General features: G+C 46.9%; 1 protein-coding gene across 2 annotated transcripts in view; it reads left to right on the forward strand.

Annotated features, from left to right (window-relative positions):
• The window catches only part of GNG12 (G protein subunit gamma 12), a 121,042-nt gene that overhangs the window by 25,319 nt on the left and 70,648 nt on the right, over positions 1 to 25,075 (forward strand). Inside the window, exon 1 of one of the 2 annotated variants that reach the window (XM_051999463.1) lies at positions 3,438 to 3,482. The exons of the other annotated variant lie outside the window; for it this stretch is intronic. The gene's annotated coding sequence lies outside the window, so the exon portion shown is untranslated. Of the gene's footprint in view, positions 1 to 3,437; positions 3,483 to 25,075 lie in introns of those variants that run through there. 2 annotated transcript variants of the gene reach the window in all.

Below are 25,075 nucleotides of genomic sequence, written 5' to 3' on the forward strand. Positions count from 1 at the left end.
CGGGGACCCCCGACCTCTGAATCTCCATGTTCCGGGGACCCTCGACCTCTGAGTCGCCACATTCTGGGACCCCCGACTTCTGAGTCGCCATGTTCCAGGACCCCCGACCTCTGAGTCGCCACAGTCCGGGGACCCCCAACCTCTGAGTCGCCATGTTCCAGGACCCCCGACCTCTGAGTCGCCATGGTCCGGGGACCCCCGACCTCTGAATCTCCATGTTCCAGGGACCCCCTCGACCTCAGCCATTCCACAGGCACCTGCCATTCTGGGGCTCCCCCAAGTGATCTGCTTTATACCTCTGAACTGGTTCCCAGGTTTAATCCCGGTTTTGTCTTTGATGGGCCTCGGTTAACTCCTTCCTGCATTGGGGATAATCAGTGAAAGGGGTGATTGTTCTGAGTTTGCCATTTGGGAAATAGAAGCCCCCCCAAACAAAGTGTTGTTTCCTTTGGAGAGAGCGGGTTGCCTTGGAAGGGGGCGGGGGTTTGTCTCCCATAACCCATGGTCTGTCGGCTGGGTGAGAACGAGCCTGGGCCCGGCCTCCTCTCAGGGAGGAGGCTGCTGGGAGCTGGGGGGGCGTGGGAGAGAGGGATGGGCCCCAGGCCGGGCCAGTGATCGCCTGCAGCCCGAATGTCTCTGGGAACCTAAGGGGCCTGAGAGGGTGGGGGGCGGGTGAGCTGGCAGCGGGACCGGCAGCTTCCTGGTTGCCAGAGGAGGCGACGTCTGTGGGAAGGACTCCACGATCCTTCGGACGATTTAAGGGAAAAGGCAGTTTGGAGACGGGTGTAAATGTCTCCCTCCCCACGCAGACGAACGGACGGAGGGAAGGACTCAGAACACACTCGCTGCTGAAAAACCCACAGTTCTGGGTCGGTCCGGAGGGCACAGAGACAAACGTGGGCAGCCTCTGCCCTGGGATGAACGAGGCCGGCCACGTCCGTCTGTGGGTCCTCGGGCACCGGGAGGGGCCTGGTCTGGTCGGGCCCTGGGCCACGGGCGGCACCTGCAGGGAGTCGGGCCCGTCCGTCCACGCCCAGAGCCAGGGAAGCAGAGGCGCGCCGTAGCGGGGTCTTAAGCCGTTTCTCCCAGCTTTCACGCTTTTCACAAAAGGAACTGAGAGGAAGTGATTTGCCCAAGTGTGTGGTTCGTGGGCCCGGAGTGGGCCCTGGATTATTAGCTCCCTGAGCCCAAGAACTGACTTTTGCCTCATTTTTTTGTTCCCAGTACTTAGCACAGTGCCTGGAATACAGTAGGTGCTTAATAAATGCTTATTGATTGCCTGATTCGGTCAGCCCCCTCTTACTGAGATGAGGAACCCCAGGTTTAGAGCGGTTATTAAGCGGCTTACCCCGGTCACCCAGCAGGCGACTGTCACCCAGATCCTGCCCCTGGAGCCCCGGGACCCCCAGCCCCGGCCCCTTTCCTGGCAGTGCTTGGGTGAGGCAACAACCAGCCACTCGTGAGAAACTGAGAGTGAAAGTGGCTGGGGACTTTTTATGGCCTCAAACTGGATAAAAATACACACAGGAAACGGGCAGAAAACGGGCAGAAAGGAGGAGGCCGCTTTCCCGGAATCTCGCCGCTTGTTGGGAAGGACGAGTCCGGTCCTCCTCCTGCTGGAGCTCCCCCCAGCCGGCACCCGGCCTCTGGTCCTCCTCCTGCTGGAGCTCCCCCCAGCCGGCACCCGGCCTCTGGTCCTCCTCCTGCTGGAGCTCCCCCCAGCCGGCACCCGGCCTCTGGTCCTCCTCCTGCTGGAGCTCCCCCCAGCCGGCACCCGGCCTCCGGTCCTCCTCCTGCAGGAGCTCCCCCCAGCCGGCACCCGGCCTCCGGTCCTCCTCCTGCAGGAGCTCCCCCCAGCCGGCACCCGGCCTCCGGTCCTCCTCCTGCAGGACCAGGAAGAGGAAGGAAGGAGGCAGGGAGGAGGCCCTAGAAAGACCCGAGTTCAAGCCCTGCCTTGTGTGTTCCCGGCCAAGCCACTTAAACCGTCTTCTCCGTTCCTCCGTTCATCAAACGGAGCGGACTCTGGCCTCTGGGTCCCTCAGTCCAGAACCTGCAGCCGGGGTTTATGAAGGGAAAGCCGATGGGTGACCCAGGAACTTGGGGTAATTTTTAGCGCGGGTCCCAACCTCTGCCTTGGCTCCCTGTGCCTGAGAAATGTTCCTTCCTCCCTCTGCCTCTAGAACGGCCCCACCTGGGATTGTTCCCCAGAACGTCCTTCCATAAAGCCGTCCCCTTCTCCTTCGGACAGTGTCTCTCGGAGCCTCCATTTGGGGAAGAGGCCCACCAGCCATTCCCTTTCAGGCCCATGTCCTTCCTGCCTTCCTCCTTTCTTCTCTGCCTCTTGTTTCTTCCTCCCTTCTTCCCTTCTTTTTCCCTCTTTTCTTTTCTTCCTCCCTTCCTCCTTTCCTCCCTTCTTCTCTCCTTTTTTCCCTTCTTCCCTTTCTCCCTCACTCCCTTTCTACCTTCTTTTCTTCCTTCTTACTCTCCCTCCCTTCCTTTCTTTCCTTTTTTCCTTTCCTTTCTTTCCTTTCCTTCCTCCTCTCCTTTCTTCCTTCTCAATCTCCCTTCCTTTCTTCCTTCCTTTCTTTCTCCTTCTTCTCTTCCTTCTTTCCTTCCTTCTTTTCTTTTTCCCCCTTTTCCCCTTCCTTCTCCTTTTTCTCCTTCCTCCCTTTCTCTTCCTTTCTCCTTTCTTTCCACCCTCCCTTTTCTTTCTCTCCTGTCTCCCTTCCTTTCTCCCTCCTTTCCCTTTCTTCCTTCTTCCTTTTCTCCCTTCTTCTCTCCCTCCTCCTCTTTCTTTACTTCCTTCCTTTTTCCCTAGCCTCTCTCCATCTTTCTTCCCTCACTCTTCCTTCCATAACCCGTTTCCTTTATGCATCCAAGAGCCCGGCCCCCGGCCTAGTGCATTCACCGATGCTTCTTCGCTTGGCTTTTTGCTGGAGGAATCACCTTGACCTGAGGAGCTTATCTTATTCCAGCATCTTGGAGGGAGCAACAACAGCCGTGGCGATGAAACATCAATATGGCCGGTGGGACGCCGGCTTCTTGGCTGTTCCTTGCTCCCTCTGGTGACGGAGATCCAGAAGGGCCCTGCTAGGCCCAGGGCCGTAGCTCAGCCTTTCTTTTCTCAGCCCCTCCCCAACAGTCCACAAGGATTCATTCTGAATCCCTCCCCGGCTCCGGAATTCTGTGATTCTCTCCTTTAAAAGTAAGGATCCCCCAAATTGTCTTTCTCCTTCAAAGCGGGCGAAGCGACTCTGAGGGAACGGCAAGCTCCCCGCCGCCTTCCCTTCCCTTCCTTCCCCTTCCGAGATCAGTCACCCTTCTGGACAAAGTACAGTGAGTTCAAAAAGTCAGCCCTGGGACGCACTATCAGTTCAGGCTGTTGTTCCAAAGTCAAAGGCACCGCAGGAAGGAAGCTCCAGAAGTATTTGTTGGAAGCCCTGGGCCTGCAGTGGCTCTGCTTGGATTTCTGCCTGGAAGTGGTAGGTTTTATTTTTATGTTTTTTCAAAATACATTTTCCCCCTTTCTTCACAGCTGATTGAATTTGTAACTTCACGCTGCTTCTCCCTGCTCGGTCTCTGAGTTTCTGTTCTCACTGAGGCCCAGGACCGGGGTTTTTTCACATAATGGAGCGATGCCCTCGTCGGGGTCGGGATGGCCCATAGGAACTGGCAGGGAAAGCGCCCGGATGGAAGCGGACGGGGACGTTCGCGGTCTCTGCATTATTAACACTGGGCCCCATTACCAAAATGATCTGTGAGATCAAATGAAAGTGATAAATAGAAAAAGGAATAGGGAAATTTGGGCCTGGAAGGGCCTTTCCAAGCTGCATTAGAGAGAGCAGCAGACAAGAAGGCACATCGTTATCGACCAGGCTTGAGACGAGTGGCCCACCCTGAGGGACACCGTCACAGGGCCAGTACCAGAACACAGCTTTCTTACCTTCTAAATACAGCAAGACTAGATCGAGCATCCTAAGAACGATTGGGTCCCCACTATGTGCTAGATACCATGCTGTCAATCATCAAGCATTTATTAAACACTAACTGTATGCCGGGTACCAAGCTATGCAATAGGCATACAAAAACAAAACAAAAGTCAAAGTCCCTGCCCTTTAGAAGTTTACATTCTGAAAGGATATGTCCTTGCTAGGAACCACATAAGAGAATCTTTATTAAGCGCCTACTGTGTACACTATGGATACAAAGAAAACAATTAAACGCCCCTCCCCACTTTGAGGAATTTATTTGCTTTATATTAATCACAGATGTAGAGTAGGAAGGGACTACTCTAAGGATTATTGAGGAAACTGATTTTTATCAGTGTGGAAACTAAGATCCAGGCAGAGGGAGGAATAACGGAGCTGGGATTTGAACCCAGAGCACCTGATTTGAAATGTTCTTTTATCCCCCATGTAGAATCCTCCATCTAAGATTAGTAGGATCTTGCATGGTCATTATTGTAAAGAGATGTTTTGGATATCAAATTTAAGATGCGCATTTTTTATATTTCATATCTAAATAAGTGAGAGCTTAAAGTAAAGCACCTACTGTATACTAGACCATGCTACACACTGAGCAATCAAAAATAAAAATGGAACACCCCATGCTCTCAGGAAGCCTATATTCTGACAAAGGAGAAGCCTAGCCTGGTGCGGAGAGCACAGGATTTGGCGTCAGGGACCCTGAGTTCAGCTCCCAGACTCCTAAAGGTCTCGGGGCCCTCACCAGGGCCATGTTACCTAATAGCTTCCAAGGTCCTTTGCTCTGCTGAGATTCCTAAATGAATGAAATTGCCAGTTCTTGTGAGGAAAAAGTCTTAAAGCTTTAGCTAAATGTCGGTCATCGGTTGTAATTTCCCCGAATAGGGAACTTTCTGATCAGAAGTTTCCTCCACCTTTTGTTGTTTAATCATTTTCCTCCTGGAGTACTTTGCCATTTCCTGCTCATCTGACAGATGACTCAGACAGGATAAGTGACTTGCCCAGAGTCATGTGGCAAATAAATGAAAGAGACTGCATTTGAACCAGGGAAAATGAGTCTTTGTGACTCTAGGTGGGGCAACATATGTATATTATACTATATGTGATATACATAGTAAATAGGGTATATATGTGTTATGTATAATTATATACTATATTTACATAGTATAAATGATGTATATGTGTTATATATGTTATATATGATGTATATAGTATATATGAAGAGCATTGGTTACTGCTGTTGCAAAGCTCGAATGAGGTAATATTTGTAAAGCCCTCAGCACGGCACCTGGCACATAGTAGGCACTTAATGTTTGTTCCTTCCCTTTTTGCAGTATTATCTCCACCTTTCAGCTGAAGAAATTGAAAGAAGTGGAGATTAATTATATTCACACTCAGGTCTTGCTTTCCCCAGATCACCCATGAAGCCCTTAACAAAAAAGGTCCCTACCCCAGACGCCTCAGCTTGGACGCCTCCTGTTCTAGGGTTCCGTGATGATTCTCTGATTTCTGTCCCTGCGTTCTTTCCATTACCCTTCCCCCAATGGCCATAAAACCCCTGGGACCTTTGCTCAGGAAGTACAAGCGTCCGCATCATCATTCTTGCCGTTTTTTCAGAGCTGTTTTCATTTCCACTGTCCCACAGTTCTGAGAGAGAGAAATCCCTTTGTGTCTGTGCTGGAGGTGGCCCTTGCCCAAGTCACAAGGAGGAAGAATGAATAACAGACCTCAGGTCCTCCGGGCTCGATCAAAGGCAGGAATCACAGAGGGGGCAGTTTCCAAGGGTGGGGCAGGGCCGGGACCCACCGGGCACGCTGACACTGGGCAGCCGGGGGTGGGGGCTGGGCAGATGCCCCAGTCCGTGCCAGCCCGGCGTGGAGGGCTTGGAGCAGCCCCCCAGAGCTGGGAGTAGGGAAGGAGGCCGTTCTTGGGCTGGTCTTTTCAGATACACACACAGAGCTGGCCCTGTCTCCTCCCCCGGCAGGACAACACCCTTCTGTGTCCGGCTTTACAAAGCACACGAGCTTACCCTTCATTTTCATCCCACAGGAAAAGAATCGGGGATGCAGCTGTCCCCTACTTGAATATTTCCCAGATCTCATCCAACGGGAAAGTATCGAGGGGTTCTAGGCTTGACATTTTGCTGTATACCTTGTTGGCAAGTAGGTCAAGGAAAATTATTGGGAAAAACCAGAGCGCTGGCATTTACAAAGCAGTCGCTGGGGCCGTTGGCATCCGGGGGACTGAGGCGAGGGGGTCCTTCAGAACAGCTAGATGAACAGCGGATGACTTGCCCAAGATCATACCTGTGTCTAAGGTGGAATTAGAACTCGGGTCTTCTGACTCCAGAGTTTCTGGACTTCCATTTTGCTGTCCTGTAGATAGTTTCAGACATTCAGGTGGGAACAGCAGACCATTTTTAGCTGCTCCCATAGAGTTGATCAGGTTTTGTGGTAAATATTCAGGTATACAGGGAGAAAAACTAGCATGGCCTGGGGTTTAGAGAGCCTTGGTGAAGGGAAATCCTGGGTCAACTCCTGTCTCTGACACATATTGGCCTGGGAGCCTGGACTGGTCCTCCAAACCTCTCGTTGTTCCGGACAATATTGCATAGAACTCATGGAGCGAGGACTTCCCCATTCCAAGGAAATAGCAGATCTAGTCTCTATTTCTATGTAAACACAGCGGGGTGTTCCACATGATCTCAAGAAGACCTAAATTCAAGATCCACCTATAAGAAATAGTAGTGATGGTGATAGTAGTAATAGTAGTTGTTGTTATAGTGATAGTGGTACTTAAAGCAGCTGGTAGTACTAATAGTAATTATTGTTATTGTTATAGCAGTAGAACTTAAAACAATATGGTAAACTACTGGTAGTGATGGTTGTTGTAGCAGTAGTAGCCATAGTAATAATTATTGTAGTAGCACTTAAAGCAATATAGTAAATTAGTAGAATTGTAGTAGTAATAGTAGTAGTAGTAGTAATTGTTATAGTAATAGTACTTAAAGCAATATAATAAACTAATAGTAGGGACAGTTGTAGTTATAGCAGTAGTAACTACTAATTGTAATAGTAGTAATAGTTATAGTAGTACTTAAAACCATATGATAAATTGATGGTGGTGATAATAGTAATTATTGTTGTTGTAATAGTGCTTAAAGTAATATAGTAAACTGGTGGTGATAGTAGTATTAATAATAGTCATTACTGTTGTAGAAGTAGTGCTTAAAACAATAAAGTAAACTGGTAGTAATTAGTGTTGTGGTAGTATTTAAAGCAATATAGTAAACTAGTAATAGTGATAATTGTAGTGGTAGTAAATACTAGTTCTTGTAATAGTTGTACTAGTACTGAAAGCAATATGGTAAATTGGTGGGCATGGTGGTAGTAGTAATTATCGTTGTTGTAATAGTGCTTAAAGTAATATAGTAAACTGGTGGTGATAATAGTATTAATAATTGTCATTACTGTTGTAGAAGTAATGCTTAAAACAATAAAGCAAATTGATAGTAATTAATGTTGTGGTAATATTTAAAGCAATATAGTAAAATACTAGTAGTGATAATTGTAGTGATAGTAACTACTAGTTGTAATAATACTTAAAGCAATATGATAAACTGGTGGTGGTAGTACTTGTAGTAGTAGTAGCAGTAATAATTATTGTTGTTTTAATAGTATTAGTACTTAAAGCAATATAGGTGGTAGTAGTAGTAATTATTATAGTAGCAATAGTACTTTGAGCAATATACTAAAGCAATATGGTAAATTGGTAATATCAGTAGAAATTGTAATAGTACTTAAAGCACTATAGTAAACTAGCACTAGTGATAGTTGTAGTAGTAGTAGTAATTTTTGTTGTAGTAATAGTATTAATACTTAAAGCAATATACTAAAGCAACATAGTAAATTGATAAAATTAGTAGTAATTGTAATAGTACTTAAAGCACTATAGTAAACTAGCAGTAGTGATAATTGTAGTAGCAGTAGTAGCAGCAGTAATAATTATTGTTATAGTAATAGTATTAGTACTTAAAGCAATAGGATAAATTGGTGGTGGTAGTAGTAGTAATTATTATAGTGATAGTAGTACTTAGAGCAATATACTAAAGCAACATAGTAAATTGGTAATATTAGTAGTAATTGTAATAATAAAGCATTATAATAAATTAGCAGTAGTTGTGCTATCAGTAACTACTACTACCACAACAACTGCTACTACTAGTATTTACTATATTGCTTGAAGATTTGCCCTAGTATAATGTCTAGCACATAGTGCCACCCAATCCAGTAATCCAGTCCATTAAACATGTATTAATCACTCACACAAGCATGTGCTAAACTCTGAGAATAGTTAGTAAAAACATAAAAACCAAAACATGGTTCCTGTCCTCAGTGAGTTGCAGCCTAAAGGAGCAGCCCGCACACATACAGAAAGCTCAATTTAAGAATACTGATGATTGATTGACGATATTAGGCCCTGGAGATACAGAGGTAAATAAAACACACACAGCCCCAGCCTTCAAGGAGTTTCCATGTTCTTGGGCAAGCCCCAAGATAAGGTGTCTCTGAACTATCCCTGCTCTTGTACGTCAGCGTGTCCTTCATCTCTAAGCCTGTTTTTACATGGACGTTCTTTTAAAGTAATTACAATAGGTCTTTAATTTTATTTACATTATTTTCTGGCTTAGCTCATCCTTTTTTTTTTTTTTTTTTATACTTGGAGCAAAGATATACTTTAACCCTAAATGAGCCCACTAATCCTCCATAAGAGCAGAAAGGGGCCCGACTGGCATGTATTAACTCATGGTGAAAAGCACATTACTCTAGAACATGGGTCAAAAGCAGCCAGCTGTCCTCCAGTAAGATCCCAGAGCTCTCCTCTTGATCTGTTTTTTCTGGCCCCTCAGCTAGCCTGACCCATTGCTTTCATCCTCCTTTCCATGAGTAGTAACAGCATCAGAACTCCCCAAATCCGTGGTAGTTTACAGGGCATAACCAAGCAGGAACCTCCCTGAGAGCATCCCAGCCTTCTCTGGAAGAGCTTCTTCCCTGCCATGGCGTCTCATCCCCCTTGGGGGAGCTCTGATGTTTGGAAGGAAGCGTTTCTTTACATTGAGATCAGATCTGCCTTTGGAAGTCTTCATTTTTCTTTGAGTTCTGTCTTGCGTGTCTCCTGGAGGCCTTCAGCGGACCCGGCTTCCCATCACCATCAAAAGCTCCGTTTTACCCCGGCCCGTGATTGGGCCGCCACGTTGCGGCCATGGCCCAGTCTTCCTGCTGCTCCTTCGCTGGTTGCAGCAATTCTGGCCCGATAATTTCCTGTTCCGAGGGGTGAGGTCCGCCCCGGAGGCTTCGTCGTCTTGTCACAACCTTGGGTGAATGCTTTTGGAAATGGGAGCTTTCCAAGGACAAGGAAGCACCAGAGTAGTTAGAAGAGGGCCACCGATTCCCCAAGCTCTGGCTTCGGCCTGAAACCCTTCCCTCCTGGACCGAAGAGTGACTGAAACCTACCTTAAATGCTATTTCTGTGTCTAGTCGAATGATCCTAAGCAAGTCACTTGACTCCCCTCACCCTCGCTTCGTTCGGCTGTAAAACAGAGGCAATAGCAGTTACTCACAGAGGGCCTTGTGAAGGGTCTCAGACCTCCGAGGGCTCTGTAGCTCCCATTTATGATTGTTCACGTGGTGGGGGAGAGGGGAATAAGCAGCTGGGAGGAAGGCCTGTGAAAAGAGACTTTGTAGAGGGAGCCCTTTCCTGCAGCTCAAGCGTCGCAGTGTTCTTGAAGGCTCAAGCTCGCCCAGGAGCTGGCGGCCGCCCAAGCCAAGGGCTGTGTCACAGTATTTCCCTCAGCCAAGTAGTGCGAAGGGAAGAGGGTAAAACTGCATGAAGGGGAAGTGAGCTTGGCAGAGGGATCCCGAAAGCTCTTGGGTGTTCTAAGTTCTCATCGGCTTGGCCCTACGGCCAGTAACAAACAACAGCAGAAAACCAGGAAAATGGGTCCATCGATCAGTAAACATCTGTTAAGCGCCTACTGTATGCACTGCCCACACAGGACGCCCACTGTTCATCACAAGCCAGCCTCGTTTGCCACTTCAGACATTGCTTCTCCCTTTCTTCTCTGGAACCAAGCAGAAGAAAGCAAATTCTCCTTTTCATAATGATTAGTAGATAGATAGTGTTTTAATTTATTTAATCCTCAGAATAATCCTATGAGATTGTCCCCATTTTGTAGATGAGGAAACTGAGACAGAAATGTTGGCCAGGGTCTCACTTAGGAGCTCAAGTTTTCCTGATCTCCATTGGGCCTCTTAGCTCCTGGATCATCTCCCTGCCCTCAAAGGCAGGCGTCATGGCCCCCGTCAGCCAAACATCCTTCAGACACCGACCTTCACCAGAAGACCTTTCACTTTTCCTGGGTGTGCGGTGGTGGAGATTCCCGGGGGGTGTCCAGTCAGGCTCCCCTCGGCTCTGAGAGTCTGGGGAGACCCCTGCGGATCTTTCTCTGGTTCTCCCTCCCCAGCAGAAGGGGGTCTGTGGCCATTCCTGCCCCAGAGCCAGACTCACTGAGTTAGTGAGCGTCTGTGCCATTCGCTGCCATCCTTCACTTCCATGTCACTCGATGGCCGTCTCCTCAGCCCGTCCCTCACTGTTGTTTGGGTTCTGGTGTTCTCTCCCAGTTCTGAGACCTCTTGTTGTATTCTAGAACCCTGCTTGGGTTCTAGCTCTCTGCCCCAGAGCTGGACTCGCTGAGTTAGTGAGCGCCTCTGCCATCCACCACCGTCCTTCGCTTCCATGTCACTCGATGGCTGTCTCCTCACCCCCCTTCCTCACTGTTGCTTGGGTTCTAGTACTCTCTCCCAGTTCTGAGACCTGCTTGTATTCTAGAACCCTGCTTGGGTTCTAGCTCTCTGTCCCACTTCTGAGACCTGCTTGTATTCTCGAACCCTGTTTGGGTTCTAGCTCTCTGTCCCACTTCTGAGACCTGCTTGTATTCTCGAACCCTGCTTGGGTTCTAGCTCTCTGCCCCAAAGCTGGACTCGCTGAGTTAGTGAGCGCCTCTGCCATCTACCACCATCCTTCGCTTCCATGTCACTCGATGGCTGTCCCCTCAGCCCGTCCCTCACTGTTGCTTGGGTTCTAGTACTCTCTCCCAGTTCTGAGACCTGCTTGTATTCTAGAACCCTGTTTGGGTTCTAGCTCTCTGTCCCACTTCTGAGACCTGCTTGTATTCTCGAACCCTGTTTGGGTTCTAGCTCTCTGTCCCACTTCTGAGACCTGCTTGTATTCTAGAACCCTGCTTGGGTTCTAGCTCTCTGTCCCACTTCTGAGACCTGCTTGTATTCTCGAACCCTGCTTGGGTTCTAGCTCTCTGTCCCACTTCTGAGACCTGCTTGTATTCTCGAACCCTGCTTGGGTTCTATCTCTCTGTCCCACTTCTGAGACCATGATCCAACCACTGCTGCCTCTGCTCCCGTCCTGATCTGACATTCTCCTGGGCTCCTTCCGACCGCCTCCTCCCCTTTGTCTCTCTCCGTCCGAGCCCAGGCTCCTTGGGGCCGACTCAGAACTTGGCGCCGGCGTTAGTATGATTCCCCAGATTCCCAGTGACCGCTCTGCCTCGACATCATCCTCACCCAGCCCTGTCTTGCCTCATTATGTGTCTCCTCCTTCTCCTCCTGAGTACCTTTGCCCAGACCGGTTCTTCCTTTCATGGCCAGGCTGGAAGCTCGGTGAGCCTCGCTCACCTGCACAAAATCCGGCCCTGCCCGCTCCTCCCTCGGCAGCCGGACGCCCCTCTGCCCCGCAGCCCACCCCCATCTCCCTGACGTTGCCAGACTCAGTGCAGACACCGGCGACTTGGGCTGCTGAACCCCCGCTCCAGGAGCACCCTCCGCCCCCTAAGTGTGAGTTGTGGAGAGGCAGAGAGGAGTACTGGGTGGGGGGGAGGAAGAAGGGGAGGACTCGCCCAGGACGGTCCCTGAGCGCACTTGGAGGCCGCTCTTCCAACATACTGGCTTTTTGACTGTGGAAAAATCATTCTTTAGTGTCTCAGGAAACCTGAGACTGTTAGTCCCGTGGGACTGGCTTGAGAGCCACTATTGGGTGGGGAAAATCCTCGGGGGAGGGGAGCAAGAATAAACCCCGTGAACAGTGGGCATTGAGAGCCACATGACAAAAGGGCCCCATTCACGACAACAAACACTGCCCTTTTGTGGAGCTTGCCTGATGGCAGAAAACTGGGAGAGCAAAGGCCCTGAGCAGGAAAATCCTGCCCTCCTGGGTTCCCCGACTGCCGAGCTCCGAAGCCCTCCCCGGAGGGCAGCCCCATCCTGAGGCTTCGAGCTGTCTGAAGCAGGAGAAAGAAATCAGGAAGCCCTGAGCTCACTGGGTCACTCAGTTTCCTCATCTGTAAAATGGGAACAATAACAGTCCCTACTTCCTCCAGTGGTTGTGAGGATCAAACGAGATTCTTTGCAGATCTAGAGAAAGGCACGCTGTCTTTATCATGATTTCAGAGCACTTTATGTGCATCTTCTCTGGATGGATCTTTATAGTTTCAGCTCTAAAGGTTAATGAGGGTTAGAATTGGAAGGGAGCTGAGATGTCGGGCCATCCTGTTCATCTGAGAAGGAAACAGGAAGGGTGAAGGTGCCCGAGGGACACCTCGGGAGCTGGATGGGGGGAAGGTGCAGGCGCTGTGTGCCCTGAGCAGATCTGGTCAAGTGCAAACAATAATAACATGCTTCATAAGGCTCTGACTGTCCTGGGATTTGAACCCGCGTCCCCTAACAACACCAGAGCCTCCCCTCTCTTGACTGTCGCCACTCTCTCCTGTTTGGACCTTGCTGTCTGCCTTTCGTTAGCGTCTGACACACAAAAGGCCTTTCGTAAATGTTTACTGACCATTGACTAAGAGCCAGTGTTCTTTCCCCTCTGCCACATGACCTCATCCGTTAGCCCCCCACCATGTCTGTGCACGGAACCGTTTAATAATCATCCTGCATGATCAGAATCAGGATCAGAATAATCTCCAAGAGGAGATTAAAATTATATTCAGAACAGTGGGTGAATTAATTTTAGGGGAAATTACAGCACAGAAAAATGGGAATAAATAGGGGCTTCTGGTTAATTTTGCTGAAAAAACAACAGCAACAAAGAATGAAGTGAAGCCCCTTGAATCCAGGCAGTTATAGAAACTGGGAAGGGTTTTGTTTTTTTGGGGGGGGAGTTTTTTAGCTGTAAGAAGGGAAACCTTTTCTTTGGGTAGGAAAATGGCCACAAGAGGGACTAAACTTCTTTTAGTGTCCAAAGAACCATCATGTGAGAAGGGATTCAGTGACTTCCATTTAACCTTAGAAGGCAGGACCGATAAGTGGAAATTATAAAGCAACACCTCGGGATAGACAAAAAGAAAAACCCTCCAATGGGAGCTGTTCCAGTATGAAATGTGCTCTCAAGGAAGCGATGCGTTTTGCTGTTTCAGAGATCTGCGAGCCACCTGAAGTCAGCCGGGTTTGCCGAGGTGTTGGAGTGGGAATTCTTTCTTAGATGTGTGAGATGGCTCAGCAGCTCTAAATCTTGTCACCTCCGTAGAATAGTTCTGATAGGTAGGTCCCTTCCACCTCCACAATCCTGCGGTTTCTATTTAATTATCCTCATCAGCATATACTATGCTAAGGTAAACTTTCAGGAGATGCAGCAGGCAACCTTGGCAACAGAAGGCTCGGCGGAAACGCTGCTTCTCTCTTTACAATTATCCACCCCCATCCCCTTCCTTACCTGCCCACTGTGAATGTTTTGGTAACAAATTTTTGCCCTCTTGCTGCCATTTTCTTTAGTCGGGCTTCATTTTTCTTTATGGATGTCGGATATTTCTCTTCCAGGTGGACACCCCACAAATTTCCCATAGCCCTCTATTGATGCAAAATGGCACCGGCCTTGGGAAAGGCAATATAGTGTGAAATAATTCAAAAGTATATAGAGGAAACCCCACTTGGGTGTCCTGGGGATCAGTCCTCAATCAGACACTCCTCTCCAGGTCAACTCAGGGCTCAGACTGAGAGAACACAGACCGTTTCCCACGTGGAGAAAGGTTGGACCTGCCACTGTTGGGCCTTCCCTTACTTATATAAAGCAAACTAGCCAACGAAGCAGTGGGATCGGTCGCTCGTATTGCCCGAAGTTGTTTCCCATCCCCTCACTTGTGAGCACTTCTCCAAATGGTTCTACTTACTTTTCTGTGTATGTGTCATTTACCAATTAGTAGAAATCTGCCCGTCCGGCATTCATGAGCATCGACTGTATACCAGACAGCATGGGGTCACTTTGGCAAACCGGCCAGAGTGCCAAATTTAGCCCCTGGCCTGGGTTTTTAATAGTATTTTCTTTTTCCAAACACGTGTAAAGATAGTTTTCAACATTCTCGTAAAGATAGTTTTCAACAGTCATTTTTCTAAAACTTTGTGTTCCAAATTTTTTCCCCTTACCATTCTGATTAAATATGTGCATTTCATTTACATATGTTTCCATATTTGTCATGTTATGCAAGAAAAATCAGATCAAAAGGAAAAAAAACAAGCAAACAGACAACACAAAAATAGGTGAAAACACTATACTTCAATCCACATTCAGTGTCCATAGTTCTCTCTTTAGATATGGATGACACTTTCCATCTCAAGTCTATTCGAATTGATAGGGACTGTTTGTACCTTAGAGAGCAAAGAAGTTTTAGTTTTGGGGTTTTTTTTTAATAAAATAAGATTTTAAGTTAAGAAGACCCAGATTCAAATTCTGCCTTTGACAATTAAGGCTCTGTGTCCCTGAACAAGTCCTTTATTATCTCAGTGCTTCAGGCAACTGCCCTAAGATTAACTTAGAGTGAAGCCATAGCCTGCGTGGGTAGAGGGAGATGGCACATCTGGAAGTTCCCATGTCAAAAAGTCTCAAGTCCGGGCCTGTGAACCACCCACGGGTACCTCCCTCTCGGCACTCTGCTGGGCTCTGAGAAGGGACCCTTCCTGCCCTCTGGGAGTTTACGTTTTCTAGGAGAAACAATATGTACCTGTGTGGATAAATACCTACATGTACGCAGACATACGTGCCCACATAATGCATATAAAATAAATACGAGGTAAGCCCCTTGAAGACAGGGTCCGTGTCCATTGTCCTCCCGGTGGCCCGACAGCAAAAACGGATGCTGCCCTCAGTTGGATGGCCTGATGGCACAATCGGACTCGCCGCTGAAGTTGCTAACTTGCTATTGGATCTCCAGATGCCGAGTGGAGCCCTTTTTGAACCTCGGCCGTGGCAGTGTTAACCTGCAGTAGGAGCACCAGGCTAACTGTTCCCTAAACATTTCTTAAGCTCCTACTGCGTGCCGGGTGGATAAAAGACAGTGAAATTGTCCTCCAGATTGAATTGGTCCAAGGGACCGCAGCCCAGACTCTTCCATTCACAAAAGCCCAGCACACGAGGCATTTGGGGTCCCAAGGTCCTGCCCCCACGTTGCTGGTGCAGACAGCCACCGTGCCAGCTGCAGAGGCTGCAGAGGGAGGTGTCTCCCCGCCGAATGTCCCTCTGTCCTCCTGTCACCATCCGACGGCCTACAAGGTCTCGCTTCAAATCAGCAGACCGGCCTCGACATGCCCTATGGGCCAAGGACTCCCCGGAGATGGACGTGGATAAAGGAGAAGGGAGCTTGGACCTTCCTTCCTTCTCACTTGCTTCTCCTTGGTTTTCAGATTTGTGGGCGCCGGGGGGAGCAGCCCTCCCGTTGGCATTTATTCCCATCCATCAGTACTCGTTCCAACTCTTCTTCGCCCCGCAGGAAGCCGAGGCGGGAGAAAGCTCCCTCTCCCACACGTCTGTACCAAGAGACCCGACAGAAGCCAAAGCTGCAAACTCCATGTTGTTTCCTGGTGCGGGCTCCCGGCTAGCGCTTCCTGTGTTCTGCCCCTAACTGTCAAGCCCGGCTCCTTTTTTGCAGCGGACATAACCCAAATATTTGTAGAATGACTCTGGAGTCTCGTGGCTGAGGGAGAGAAAGCCTCCCTTCCTCCTACAACTCTCCCCCCATTAAAAAAAAAAAAAGCGTGATACATCTTAGAGAACTAAATGTCATCCAGATTTGTTGTTTAACCATCCAACTCCTTAGTCCCTCAGCACGCCAATTAACTAGGATTTGGATGATTAAAGTCCTCCTGGAGAAGCAGGGCACTGGGATGGATAGGAAGCCGGTTTGGGGTTCAGAAGCAGTGGGTTCAGGTTGGCTTCCGCAGGGCGACCCCCGACAAATCCTCCCCTCTGTGGCCCCCAGTTTCTTCATCTGTTCAGCTTGATGACCACCCGGGTCCCTTCTAGTTCCGAGCCCAGGGGCCAATGATGCTTTGTTTTAATTTGGAGGTAATGTCAGGTCACGAGAAAGCTCTGGAAGGACCTCTGACAAGTTCAGGTCCGGGCAGCGTGCCTGCTGTCTGAAAATCGCCCAGCTTTGGCCCATTGACCGAAGGGTGATGGATTTGTCGGCCCTCGCGTTGTTTGAGTCAGTCAGTCGCCGGGCATTTCTAAGGAGCGCCTGGCACTCGGCTGAACCCGGGGATGCAGAGGAAAAGGCGGCCCCTGCCCTCCAGGAAGATTTCATCTGAAAGGAGGAAATGATCCACACAGAAGCACTGAAGGCTTGTCTCAAGAGGGATGTCGGTGTGCTTGAGTGGACGGAACATCTCCATCATTAAAACCAAAGGTCCTTTAAGTAGCAGAGATGTTATATTTACTACGCCAAGGGCAGATGGGCAAATAGGGAAACGGTTGTTATCAGGGATTCATTTGAGCATTTTAAAAGTTGCCTCCAATCTAGTAAACATTTATTAAGCACCTACTGTGTGCACTGGAGTACAATTAGTAAAAAGAAAAAAAAATAAAACATAGCCCCTGCCCTCAGTACAAATTCAGGCTCTACCACAAATTTCCTTGTTTTATTTTTTTAATATTAAGATACCATTGCCGGGGTGCCGTACCCGTCTCTTGTGTGCCTAGACACTTAATTAGGAGGGGACTCGGTGAAACGGAGCTTGTCCTGTAACGAGAAGGATCAGACTCTGACTCATTAAACCTAATCCCAGCATATGGAGAGAGCTTTCCTTGTAACTTGGGGCTCCTCTCCGGTGTTTCACCAAAAGGGGAGTTAAAAAATACTAAATGCTAATCAGAGAGGGGACAGATCACTTACTCCTACACACAAAAGAAATGCTAACCAGAAGACACAGCTTGCACAGACAGAATTATTGTAAAACAGGATTTAGTAACAACTCAAAGCTACGGTTACAATCTGCTGGGAGACGCCTGCTGAAGCTTCTGCAGAACTTAAAGTAGTTTGCGGGGCTTAAGCAGGCCCTGTACATTTCACTTCTACTGGGCTCTCTGTAAAGATCCAGTGCCGATGTGCCGATGGACAGCTCGTCTGGGCCAGTCCTTTTGTTGTTGACCCACAAAGCTGAGCGTCTAGCCCAGGGTAACTCAGGTAATGAGGGATAAAGCATCCTTTCGGACCAGTTTCCCTGACTCTGAATCCAGGGATGTTTCCAGTGCATCACGATGTGGTCCCGTTCTTCGGATCCTTGGATCCGCCAGGGAGGATTCCCTTGCTGATTAAAGATTTGTCCATTGGGCTGGGGGGAGATCAGGTGACTTATAGCTTTGTTATTTGAAGCCCAACTTGGTGCAAACTATCTTGAACCCGATTTGTTTTAGGAGGAGTTGGAAATCTTCCCTTCTGGGCAGTTGTGTTTTTCAGAGCGTGTCCTTCGAGGGGGTACGATGCGGAGATTTCAGATTAATAATTCTGTCAGATCTTTGCTTTGGAGTCGCCTGAATGGTTTCCTGGGGGCTTTCAGGTTAGGAGGAGACAGATGTCCCCTAGGTTGTATCTGTGCCCCCGGCGTGGCTGGAGGTGGATTTGCGATGGAGGTGCACACACTCGTGGGGGAAGGGGAGAGAGTGTTTATACTGTACTTTCCAAAGGAGGAGGGGGCGGGGGCGGGGGGTGGGAACCCAGTAGAAACAATCGCAGAATCTCACCGCTGTGTCCAAGGTTGGAAACGTTCTCACACACTCCGTTCGGTGAAATCCAGAGGGTTTAAACAAAAGTGGGCTTCAGGACTGGGCGTGCACGGGAGCTCTCTCATGGCCACGCGTTGGCTAGAATTAAAAGAGCTAAGAGAAGGGTATACTTAGGACTTGAGAATAGAACGTTCTGGGTTTAGCCAACCTCCCAATTTTCCTTTATAGGGTTTCTTCATTTTATTTAAATAGCAAAAAATAAAGCAAAACCACATTTTGGAAACTAATAATGAAATAATAGATTCTTAAAAAAAAAAAAACAACAACAACAACACATAGGATCCTAGAGATAGAGCTGGGAAGGACCTTAAAGACCATTTTACAGATGAGGAAACTGAGAACTGGCATGATTTATCCAAAGCTGTACAAGTTGTAAGCATGAAAGTGCCAAAATAACCTTACCTTGAGGAACACACTTAATAATCATTTATATATATTTACTTATATAATTTTTTGTATGCATATATATAATACACATATAAAATGATACATATATAAAATATCTGCCCATACATATATACAATGATATACATACACATGTAAAATGATACACATAAGCTCTATATACATATGCCATTAACATGCACATATATACCTATAAAATTATGCACCTAGAATATATACAGATACACACATGCAATTATTAACATACACATATAAAAATACACATGCATACAATTATATAACATATACATACACATATAAAATTATGCACATATATACACATGTGTGGTTATTAACATATACATATAATAATTACATACATGATATATACGCACATAGAATGGTGCACAAAGTATATGCACATACATATATGCAATTATATACATTCACATATAAAATGATACACATGAAATCTATACACATATGCCATTATTGCTATGCACATATACACATAAAATGATATACATAAAATATACACATGCATATATGTGATTATTAATACACATATAAAATAATACACCTATAATATATACATGCACATATACAATTATATACATAACATATATACATACACATAGGATGACACATAAAATATATGCATATATATAATTAAATACATACACATATAAAATGATATCCATAAAACATATGCACACAAAATGATACACATAAAATATATGCATATACAATTATATACATATACATACACATGTAAAATGATATCCATAAAACATATGCACACAAAATGATACGCATAAAATATATGCACATATATACATACACATAGAAAAAGAATTTTATAAAACGAACATAATTTTTGGAATGGCAGGGTAGTCAGACACCTGGCCTTGTTGGGAAGCTCTTGATTGCGTCTCAGCCTTGGCCCATAGTGACTGGGCTGGGAGGTCCCTGAGCCTCCCAAAGTGCCGATCAAACTCTCTTATGACCAGCAGCTCCTCATCAGGCACTAATCTGAATCAGTGGACAATGTTCTGCACTGAGGCATCTTTTAACAATTAAAGCACAGGATCAATCAAGTAATTAATCAGTCATGATGTGTTGTACATTGTGTCAGGTGTAAGATATATAAAGGGGGAAAAACTGTCTTCAGAGAACTTATGGGGGGGGCATTCATCCACAGGTGCATAAAAATATATACAAAATCCATGTGTATTCACATACAACTCCCACCTTGGACTCCCAGAATCCTCTTCTGCCATCCAAGTGTGGCTGACCATTCCATCCTTGTATTCTAGGGTCATCCTTAGGGATTACTGCAGCTTCTAACATGGTTACTCGGGAGTCCCTACACAGTGTGTTTGCCAATATCAATCAACTTACTTGACATCAATTAGCTTTTATCACAGGGTATTTACTGAGAAGAACAGTAGCCAGAAAGTGGGAGACACATTTTCCCCTTCCACACCCACCAAGTCCCTGGGATGAACAGGCTCAGACATAAAGTTGTGAGACAGACAGAATGTGAGCGGAGGGCCCCCTCGTTCTTCCTGGCGCGGCCCCGCCAGGCCCACCTTCTGGCTGGAAAGCAGCCTCCGTGGTGGGTACAAGGCGATCCCCTGCCGACCTGCATCCACCTGCCCCCTCGGCTTCGGAGGGACTTGGCTGCCGCTGTTACCAGCTCCAGTTTTTGAAGCCCACGAGATAAGATTCTGGTTAATTCCATCTCCAGGTGTTCATTATCTTAAGATAAAACAAGAATAAACACAAGCGAGGCAAACATAACAGAGACGCCGTGCGTTCACGGCCATCTGGTGGCCAGGTGTAAGCCCCTCCATTTCACCTGGCAGCTCAGACCAGTTCAAGTCTTAATTGACACAGAGAAAGAAGAAAATTAAAAGGACTGGGAGTGGGGGGAGTCTGTTAATCCTTTTGCATTCAGCCTTATGTCCATGCCTTCCCTCCCAGCCTCCCCACCCCCAGTCCAGTCACTCCTGGCCAGAACGGGGCTCACCGAGCTGTCACCTGTTAGAGGGAAGCAGGAAAGACTATCCAGGTACCACAGGACCCACCAGGAAGGACTAATCCCAGCACGTTTTGAGGCAGCAGAGCCAAACCCAACCCCAAACAGCAGCCACCAATCCATACAGAAGGTTCCCTGCAGGGGCCTGTTTACTTAGTTTTAAATGTCATGTTTTCCATGTTTTGAATATTTTTATTTTGTGAAATATTTCCCAGTGACATTTTCTTCTGGTGCAGCAGGCGCTGTATTTTTGATGTCTACTCTAAGGACTGGGCCCCCATTGGCCAGTCCTTTTACAAATACAAAATTAAAAATAAGAAAGCAACACAAGGTTAACGTTCCGTGTCCCTAGATTCAAGAAAGTCGGGATTTCAAGCCCTTCTCTTCTATTTCCTGGCAATTTGACCTTGGGCATTTAGTTACCCACTCTGTCTGTCAAGCAAATTTCTAGCACTTATGTATTCAGAAAGTATTTAGTAAGTGCCTGCCATGTTCCAGTCACTTAACATGAGTGCTGAGGATCCACAGACACAAACGCAGTTTCCATCCTCATGGATGTTATGTCTTACCTTGAGGGAGTGGAGTGGGGAAAGAAATAGTACAAAGAATATTAAATTTAAAATATATGCAATGCAGATATAAAGGAGGGAAAGAAGGATGGAAGTAAAGGAGGGAGGGAAAGAGAAAAGGAAGGAAGAAGAAAGAAAACAGGGAAAATGGAAGGTATAAGGGGGAGAGAGGGAGGGAGGGAAGGAGAGAGGGAGGGAGGGAGGAAGGAAGGAAAGAACATCTATTAAGTGTTTTTGCCAAGCACTGTGCTAAATTCTGGCAGTAGAAGCACAAGAATGAGAGAAGGTGGAGAAGGCTCTTCAGCTGTACCAAGTAGAGCTCCTTTTCCACTTTGGGGAGTGGGGGGGGGAGATAATTCTGTGGGGAGAGGCGGGGTGACTGCTCCAGAGCCCTGCCCTGTGGCCTGAAGTCTCAGCCTGATTGCTGTTTGTATGTTCTCGAGCTGTTATTATTGTGCAGCCTCCTCTCCTCATCTTTTTTGATGGCGTTCAGATAGAAATAGTCTGGGAACAGACTGCTAGCCTACCATTATTCTTTTATGTTTAATCTTTTACAGATTATTGTTCTGGCTGATAAATGGCCGTTTTTTGGTAGTTGAATAAGAAACACAGTGATCTAAGATCATCTTCTGTTCGCTTGGAGAGAATACACTCAGGATGACTCAAGTAGCAGACAGGATGATGGGATAAATAATACGCACCTGGGCTTGTTCTCACATGATTTTTATTTCTATTATTATTTCTCTACACTTTGAAAGCTTTTCATCCCATGAAGCTTGGAGATTGGGAGTATAGGAATGGCGGCATGAAGGGTTCTTCAGGCTGTCTGGCTCAGGATGGCAGGTAGAAGTCCTCCAACTTGCCCCTTCATCTCCCGGGTCTCTATGGGTTTTCACTGTCCCCTATTCCCTTCCCTTCTCCTCCCAGCTCCCCTGGCTTCACATCCCCCCAAATCACTCTCCAGGAAGCCTCCCCGGCCCTCTTAGTGTCCCCTCTGAGCATGCTCCAGGGCGAGCTCGCTCGTGCCCTGCTGGTACATGATTTTTGGCATTTCTGCCCTGTGTGAGCTCCTTCCGGACAGGAATTTTTGCCCCTTTTAAAAATTCCCAATGTTTACCATGGCGCCTGGAACACAGAAGGTGCCACATAAATGTCTGTTGATTGATCAGAAGATTCTGGGATTGCAGACGAACTGAGATGGGAAGTGTTGAGGGTAGCACAATTCATGATTTTAATCCAAGTCTTCCTGCTTCCGATCCCCATGCACTGTGCCGCCTGTCACTGCGTGAGATCTGTGATGTCTGAGTGCTCACAGTAACGATGGTCCCCGACGTTTATGGCGTGTTGGGCCCTTTGGATCGCCTCTGCACCCTGGAAGGGCACACGAGCCAGGAAGGGGGAATCCCCCTCCGACTGCTGAGGCTCCCAGATAAGCAGTGGGAATGTCTGATTCTGTGCTGGCCTGAGGGGATAAAGACTATCCCCTGATCCCTCCTCTCTTATCTCTGATTTTGATCTTTTCCTCTGTTTATGAACCAGGAGAGTAAGGCTAGAAATGTCAGCATGAAAGAGACTCAGAACTGCTAGACAGAACGGAGCACAGACCTCCCGAGCCGGTCTCAGAAACATCAGAAGTCATAACACACATTGTGGCTAACAGAGGCAGCCCGGTTTGTCCTCTGCATTCAAGGCCTCCTTTTGCCCCACCCACCCAGCCCCTCGACCCCATATCTCATAAACAAAAGGGGAATTTGAGAGCTGTCCACATCCTGCCAGGGCTGGTGGACTCGGGGCGCAGAATGAGCTCTGTATTTTAGGGACATGGCCAGTTGGGAATTTCCTTTGCTTGACTTTGCATATCTGTCACAAGGACTTTGTTTTTCTTTTTCAGAGTGGGTGGGCCTGGGAGGGAGAGAAGGCAGATTTTGATTCCTTCAAAAATAAATAGAATTTTTGAAAAAACTAATATTAGAAAAAAATTATCCCTTTGGTTAACAGCATGGGGATGGGAGGAGCCCAAAAAGACGCCAGCGGAATCTAGTTGGGAATCGAGGAGTTTCGGCAGCCAGCCTTTTCCATGGGAGGTTCGGGATGTGTGTTCCATTCTGCCTGTAATAGTGAGGGTAGATGTTTGAGCAAATTGCATTAATCTGTTAGTGATTAGGCCCAGCCTGGGATATGGTCCAGCCTCTGACGTGAGCCGAGAAAAGTGCCTTGCCTCTCTCCAGAGGTCAGCATCTGCCCCAGATCTGGGAGTTTGTGTCTTTCCCCCTGTTGCAGGGAGAAAAAACACAGATTTCAAGGTTAATGCTTCTAGCTGCTGCCTGAAGGGGATTCTGTGTAGGCCTGGATGACAATACGAAAAGAGAGATGTTTAAGTTAGGGGCAGGGAGTGAACCAAGGGTCCTGGGGGGTGGTGAGACTGAGCATGTGTGGCCGATGTTCAAGGCATCTGAAATAGATGGGCTTTTAAAACATGTTTGTCTTGAAAGTCATTTGAAACCCCAGGAGCTTAAAGGAGCTGGGATTTTTGTCTGTTTTTTTTTTTTTTCTTTTAGCTTTTGCAAATTGATTACAGGTTTCCAGGAAAGGAAAATAACAACAACAACAACAAAAAAAAAAAAAAAAAACCAACAAGAGTTCTGCTTGCCTGGAAGTGGTCAGACCTTTCAGAAAGTGCCCTTAATGTATGATTGCTTTAGTCCCATATGCAAATTGGATTAAAGCTGAATAAATTGTAGAATTCAAGGCAGGCCTTTCCAATCAATACTGTTTCTGATGTCTTGTCATAGAAAAGGCAACAGAGATTGCTTCTGCCTCCTAACGATTGCTGCATTTTGAGAAAGAATTTTTTTTACTTCCTTTCTCATCCCACTTTTCAGTACACAAGCTACTTTTTCTTAAGGGAAGGGACTTTGGGCCTGAGGTACACAGTAGGTACTTAATAAATGTTTATTGAATTGAACTTAATTTCCTCACAGTAGCTAAAGTAGAAGGTAATAGAAAGAAATGATCACCTCCATTTCTACAGGTGAGCAAACATTCTCAGGGAAATTAACTGGCTTAGGGTCATCCAGCATATAAGAGGCGGGGTTCAAACTTAGGTCCCCTGATTGAAAGACCAATGATCTTTTTACTGTAATAATTATGTGTAATAATAGGTATGGCTTCTATAAGATTTGAAACATGATATTTCACTTGATATTCACAACCACCCTGGGAAGTAGTTGCTGTTGTTATTTGCATTTTAGAGATGATGAAGCTAAGACTAAGGGAGTTGCCGAGATTTGTCCAGAATCGCACAGCTAATGAATGTCAGAGACAGAATTCTCTGACCCTAATCCAGTATTCTGGCTATCCCCTACACTCTCCAGCCGCCATCTCTGGGATCTTTGCCTTCCTCTATTATCTCACCAGTTGATCTCATCAGCTCCCATGGGCTCCATCATCCTTTCAATGCAGATGATTCCCACGGCTTTCTATCTAGCCCTAACCTCTCTCAGACCTTCTTCAATTACCATTGATGCCCCGAAAGCATCTCAGTCTCAGTGTGTCCCAAACAGCCCTCCCCATCATTTGTTCCAAACTTCCCTATTCCCTTTCTGGATACTTTGAAGATGTCAGCACCATTTTGTACTAGTTACTCAGGCTCATTCCTCAAAAGAACATAGTAAGCTCTTTAAAAAATGGTTACATAATGTCTGTTGTATAGTAAACTCTTTTAAAAAATGGTTGCATAGTGTCTGCCGCATAGTAAGCTCTTTTTAAAATGGTTGCATAGTGTCTGCCACATAGTAAGCTCTTTTTAAAATGGTTGCATAGTGTCTGCCGCATAGTAAGCTCTTTTTAAAATGGTTGCATAGTGTCTGCCGCATAGTAAGCTCTTTAAAAAATGGTTGCATAGTGTCTGCCGCATAGTAAGCTCTTTTTAAAATGGTTGCATAGTGTCTGCCGCATAGTAAGCTCTTTTTAAAATG

The sequence above is a fragment of the Antechinus flavipes genome, chromosome 4 (assembly GCF_016432865.1).
Source record: "Antechinus flavipes isolate AdamAnt ecotype Samford, QLD, Australia chromosome 4, AdamAnt_v2, whole genome shotgun sequence".
Lineage (NCBI taxonomy): Eukaryota > Metazoa > Chordata > Mammalia > Dasyuromorphia > Dasyuridae > Antechinus > Antechinus flavipes.